Here is a 6,868-nt window from a genome sequence, read left to right on the forward strand (position 1 = left end):
CAGTCTTAATGCAGAGGCATGCTTCGTGTTGCAGACAACTTTTGCTTTGCTTAGTATTCTTTTTTCTTTCAAGTACATTTCGTTCCAAATAGGACTGGCGTCAATTCATAGATTTATAAACAAATCTTTACCATGTAAATAAATGTTTTTAGGTAATCGAGATAACCATTGAACGTCTTGTATCGCTTTAGAAGTAACGTGTCTTGTCTTTGCCCAACTCTAAGAGCGTGGAGCGGCAAAGACGCGAGACACGAGTCTTGCGGCTTCTCCATGCTCAGAGGATACGCGTGACCTCACTATCTTTAAGAAAAAAAAGGGACTGCTCGGAGTCTGTATTCCGTTCAACCATCTCATAAGAGTGACGCGAGTCTTTTCAATTGAATGAAAAATTCACAAACCCATTCTTTACCTCACGAGCGTAACCACTGACCACTCAAGAATTCACTCAGTAAGCTTCTCCTTCGGCGCAGAAATTGAAATCGTATCGAGTAAACAAAGTTATAGCGAGTTCCTTTAGATCTCCCGGAGCTCCCAAAGCGATACAAGTTCGGGCCGAAAAGGAAGAAGTCGTTCGTTAGCGAGACGTTCATTATGTCTCAGGACTGTTTTTGAAATAGCAAAGATGGAAAAAACTTTGGTTCATCGCATGGCTTAAGCGATTTGGTACAACTGTCTGAATGCAATGATGAAATAAAACATCATTTGATAAGCTGCCACCTGTCTAAAGAGGTCTCATGTGAAAATGAGCTAATCTTGGTAAGGACTGGCCTATTTCACCTCGCTCAGGAGGGTAAACAAAAAAATTTGGATTAGCTATAGGCATCGCCACGCTTAGGGGAAGTTTTGGAGAAGTGCAAAGGTAACATGTCAGTATCCTGATCATCATGTTAGGAAGCGTATCCAAGGCAGAGATGTAATTACCTTGCATATGTCTCAGGACATTCAAAAGCTGTTTGGAGGTAGTTCTCAGTAACATTTTCTGTTATCTATTTTTGTCTCGTGACATATCTGCTCAAAAAGAGAAGAAACTCATTATTAGATTAAGGGTACTTAAGTACACATCACATTATATGTACAATGTTGCTTGGTTGATAATCAATATTGTTTTTCTAGAAGATCAAATCACCTGAAAACGCAATACACTTATTCATGCATATGGTTCACAATTATTTGCGGTCAGTTTTCCTCAGTTTGTATGATTCTCATTAACCAGTATGATTAAATTTGCAGACTAAACCACCCCTTATTTGATTTAGAATAATAAAGTAAATAGTGCATGTCAGTTTTCAATTCCTGATGGATGCTACTGGGCTTCACTTTAACTGAGAAATTTGCAATCGCTTACCTCAGTTTTGTGGCCCATACCGTAACAAGCACAAGAAAAAAGTTGATGATAGTGAGTCTTGGCTGAGACAAGAAGAATTAGAGAAGAATCTAAGGTCCTCAGAAACGCCACTTTTAAACACGAGACAACTAAGGTAAATTGAATTAAGTGATATTTGTTTTTTTGAAAACTATCCTTCAGATTATAAGATACGCGAATTACTCTCCCCACCAATTTTTTCTTACATTCTGTTAATCAAAAATTTCAGTAATTATTAAGGCTTTCTTGTTGATCGTCTTAATAGTAACAGTTTCCAGGATCCAAGGGGAGCAAACGAGAGAAGAATTTTCTGTGTTGTTTGGTAAGGCAACGTGCTGGCTTTATACTTCTTCCGGCGTGATAACGATAATGATGACAACGATGGGTAAAAAGCACTGTCCACTATTAATGGCGATCATCATAGTTATAAACAAATCTCAGTTATAGTCCTGAAAATAATCTAAATCGGCTTCATATCGCCGGAAGTCAAAGTTGCTCACACTCATTCTAAGGTTCGTGCGATTTTAGCACGAATTTTCAATTCAGGTGTGTTGCGCGCGCGACTTTTGATAGAAAAAACCTGCACGCACTATAACTTAAAAGAACGTGTCAGCTGAATGAATCAAATCTCTATCATTTTGCATACATTCTTGGGAACTGCAAAAACGACTTAGAGCAAACATTCTAAATATAGTGTTCATTCCGTGTAATGGGGCATTGACAAAAGGTTCTGGTGGAGAAGACACCCTATTTCATACCACTGATGACAAGTAAAAAAGGTCATATGGTACCCCGGTTAAAAATATATATTGATAACTCTATTACTTAATACCAGTTCTAATGTAAAGGAGAAAGTTATGAGATAAAATGAAAATTGTCTGTACCACGAAGCATGCCTCCACTGTTTAGGCTAGGAGTCCTGAAGCTTTTTAAGCATGTATTTGAATATCTTATGGCAATAAGCCCGCCGCCCACCCCCACCCCACCCCACCGCGCGCTATACCATTTTCACTCAGCGGGTGGTCGGCGGTCACGTTTATGAGGTAAACATGGCGATCGCTTCCTGATTACCGTTCTTTTCTATCAGAAAATCAAAATACCAGCGTGATATTGCCTCCAAGATGAAGCAGTTATGTTATTTGATTCGTACTTTACATTCGAGTCGAAGCTTGGGTGGCACAGGTTATTTCTTACGGTGGAATCGACTAGGGCAATTCAAACACTAGTTGTAGTGTTTGAATTGTTGGAAGAATTGGTCGCATGGGGATGTAGGAATGGTAAGTTCAACGAACAGTTTCAAATTTTGCCGCTTGAATTGAAAGTAAAGTTCATTTGAATTGCTTTCGTATGTATTTCTGACGGTTTCAGATCTACCTGCTTGATTTATATCTGCTGCGCTCCATGTTGACAAGTCCCTCAAAATGGCGGCTAAACTTGGAGATTGCCAAAAATTAGGTAAGTTCACGGAGTTATAAAGTTTTCGTAAAGGTCGGGCCGCAAAGTTTTTTCTGTAGTTACTTTTTCTATGGCACCTACTTCCTAGCTATGTTAGTTGGATCAGTTAAGAACGCCTCACTTTTTCAAAAATTTACATTGAATTTGATCGGTTTTGGCATGTGTGACTTAAGCGAACGGATAAGGTGTCATTCAAGTCTTCCTGTTTCCTTGATTGAAACGTGATGTTCACGAAAGTCGCCTCGATGGATAAGATAGAGTTAATATGCATGGCTGCGGTATTTATTTTTTGCTAAGTTCCGTAGTTTTTTGTAAATTGTCCTTCAAAGTTGTCTTAAATTAAAGTCTTGAAAAGTGTCATGACAAGCCTTCGCTCGAGTGAAATTTAATTTCCGTAAAACTCTGAAAAATAAAGAGATCCGATCAAACGGATTGTGGTTTTATTATAGGTACATGAATGTCTTACAACACACAAGAAATGAGCGAAATCCGTGTCTCAAGCAGAATCGACCGGACCGCTCTTACAGAGACACTCTCTTAACCTTCTAAGGGAAGGTCCGTATGGTGAAAACTTGAAGATGCTTCCCTCTTGCGAAGAAATATACTGTAAGGACCTCTCAGTCGGTAAATAATATACTTATCTTTCCACCGACAGGTCATTTTCAATCCCGGGACATAACACCGTGGAAATAAGTTTTCTTTTTCGAGAAGTTGGTAAAAGGAGAAAATTAAAATGCTTTTGAGATGAGATCAGTAGTTTTGGATTCCCAGTGTTCATGAAAAAAAAATATATTTAGGGTAAAAGAAATTTGGCATAATTTGGATTTGAAAGTCAAATACTGTTATGAAATAATAAAAGCGTTGGTTGCCGATGAATAGTCACGTTAGTCATATAATTTAGTCGGTTTATTCAGTTCATTGCAGCATTATACAAATCAGTTATTAAAACTGCTCAAAGAGAAAAGAGAGAAGGAAAAAAAACCAAAAAGAAATAGACCTTATTTCAATTTCTCCTTTTGGGCAGACGTGGACTTGAGAAATTATGTGATGGAAATTTTTGTCTATCTAAAACTCTCAATTAAAAAAAAACAACAACACTTAAAACAGCTGTAAAACCCTTTACCTCTGAGTGAATTAATTATCTTCTGCTTATGCGGATAAATGCGATCAGATTCTTTCAGAGTAAAGGGACAATCAACATTCAGGTACTATACATAAGAGCTTCGTTTCTTTCTGTTCTTATTTCATAATAGTTTAATTCATCTCTCTCGCACACCATACTGTACAAAAGTTACATTTGAAAGTAGAGAGAATTTTTTGTTGATGTTGACACATGACGATCCTTTCGATGACATCATTTTTGTTATGTTTGTTACCACAATATTTATCCTAAACTATTCTAGCTTCTGAAGTTCAGTAATTCGATCATTTTAGTTTTTTTTTTCTCTATTTTTGTGGTTTTTATGTTATCGTTAGGTGCATTTTCCGTCTTTTTTGAGAAACAAAGGACACGAAAAAAGTTAAACAAATAAATCGACTAATTGATCGACATAGAAAAGAGTCTAAATTCTTCGACAAAAACAAATAGTAGTATTATCCTCGAAATAATAAACAAGAGTGTATGTTTTGTAATGGTATTTTACAATGGAGATTCGAATGTTACTGAAAAGGAAACATATTCCTTGTAATTTGTTCAAACGTTAATTTGAAAGTCAAATGGCACATGAGGAAAAAGACACGAAGAAGTCAGTTTGTGAACGATAAACAGTTATATTCACAGAGTATCGATCGGACATATTCTTTAGAAAAAAAATTTACAACCCTTCGATTTTGTGGAGTCTTTCCAGAAGGCTTGTTCAAAACTCTGTCCTGATGAGAGATTGAAAATATGCTGAACTAATTATTCTTTTATGTGATATAGAAAGCGCGCAACGCATACAGATGTTATTTTCCTGTCTGTTCTTTGATAATGTGCTGTCTAGCAATTTTTGCAGCAGAGTGTTAAAAGCGCAATTTCTCCTTCTATCGTCAATATATGATGATATTGAACAGATTTACTTTGAGAAGAACGAGAACGGTTAAACCACAAAATCGCAAACCTAACATTTCTGTGGCTTTTCTTCATCTAAAGATTGAAAATACTTTTGAATAGTTTCTCGCGACATTCGCACCATAAATTATGCAAAATATAACTAGTATATTTATATAGATATTGAAACATCTGTTGTTTAAAGGGCAATAGCCGTTCTCTTACCAAAAAGAACGAATAGTAACGGTTTTAGAATTTAAGGTAAATTTTAGAACAATGAAGAACCTAGTTATTCTATCACGAGCTCTTTTTATCTAAAGGTGGCGAGCCCTCCTTTTTATTGCAAGATAACTACTTGTACACAGTCAGTACAGATGTCGATCATGTTGTTGAATATGCTACGTGCTTTACAAGTAAAATGGTCTTGAGAATTTTGGTAAACGATCAACTCGGTCAAATGAAAAATTCAAATGACATCAGAGCACAAACAAGAAGCAGGAAGCTTATAAAATTATCAGCTACGTGATGGATAAAATGATAACTATTCACAGTGCGAGGATTTCAATTTATTTCCTCCAAAACTCTTATTATGTCACCAATATTCTTGCTGAAGGGGCTGGAGAACACCACACGGGAAAAGAGAAGCACTTTCTTTGTAGGAAGGAAAATTCAAAAAAATTTGTACATTCTTTCTTCCTTACATTAAAAATGCATGAACATAATATTTACCTTGCGAAACGGTGGGATTTTGTTCAGCGATTCAAAAGGAATAAAAATCACCTTTATATGTCTTGTTTAGAGGATGAAAAGCGCCAAATAGAGTATGGAATATTGTTATCGGTCGCCATGAATTAGAAATAAGTTTATCAACGATTCATCTCGTAACTGAATTCTAACTGAGCTCAGTGATCACATTAGAATTCCTATTTCTTATTTGAATGCGTTGTTAAGTGGTTTGTCAGCGAGAATTGTGAGACTGATCCATTTTGGGTGCATGTTGATGGCCTGCATAATTTAAACCTGAAAATATCAACTTATCGAGATACTTTAAGTGGCCTCTGACTACCCGCTCTACGAAGATTCTGTGCGTGCATTTGAGGTTATCTATAAAAATAAGACAATCGTGGTAGGAAAACAAAGCTAAGAGGAACTAGCTTTGGTCACCTGTCTTTGATCAAAAAATTGTTTTTATTCGAAAATTTTATTTAAAAAATGGCTGACTCTATGTAGATGATGCTAATGTAAAAATTGCTTTCTCATTAGGTGAATACAAGCATTTGAAATTGTAATAATCACTAGAAGGATAAATATTTTAATTCAAAATCAGAAAGAATAATTAAGCATATCAAATTTACTTCTTCAGCGCACAACATTGTGATGGTATCTTCAATGGCCAAGTGGAGTTTCATCCTTGTTTTCTGTGAGCGCCTTAGTTGTTTACAACCATTATCTAAATATTTTAAGCTTTTTAATTTTTTTTTCTAATTATGAGGAAGGGGAGGCTCCATGGGTGGGGTGGGTGACACTGGGAAGGGAATAGAGATAATGAATGGGATATTAGCCGAAGGAGGGCATTGAAGACTTAGAGGATGAACGAAGATGGCATCTACTGAAAGAGGAGCAAGAGCTTGTTATCTCTTGAATATGAATGTATCATGCAACTTAAATTCTGCATGTGAAGTGGAGCCCATTCTTTGTCTCAAAATGTCCAAGACGTCAAGATTGTCCCATCTGAAGTCCAAATAAGGATCTGCTGCATATCTTGCTGATGCATTTATTTTAATGAGATTTAAATCCCTTTCAAATTCAATAAAATTCATTCGATTTAAAACTAAATAAAATGACATCAATGAAATATACTGGAAAACCAGTAATCAAACAGCTTTTCTCTATCCTCGATACACTGTTTTCACTAGGAAACTACATTCACGCTCTTAATTCTAAATCGGTGGCAAGTTTTCCATTTGGAATCGGAGACTCTTTGGTGCTGGGCTATACCCCAAGCTTGGTGAGCCACAGCT

The 6,868-nt window shown here is 36.3% G+C and overlaps 1 long non-coding RNA gene across 1 annotated transcript; it reads left to right on the forward strand.

Annotated features, from left to right (window-relative positions):
* The first annotated feature begins 2,411 nt into the window (after positions 1 to 2,411).
* LOC149052937 (uncharacterized) lies at positions 2,412 to 4,306 on the forward strand. The gene is made up of 3 exons (XR_016187346.1): positions 2,412 to 2,640; positions 2,732 to 2,818; positions 3,268 to 4,306. It is a non-coding gene; the product is annotated as an uncharacterized LOC149052937 (long non-coding RNA).
* The last annotated feature ends 2,562 nt before the right edge of the window (positions 4,307 to 6,868 follow it).

This window comes from Pocillopora damicornis, chromosome 1 (genome assembly GCF_964200805.1).
Source record: "Pocillopora damicornis chromosome 1, jaPocDami1.2, whole genome shotgun sequence".
NCBI classification, from domain to species: Eukaryota; Metazoa; Cnidaria; class Anthozoa; order Scleractinia; family Pocilloporidae; genus Pocillopora; species Pocillopora damicornis.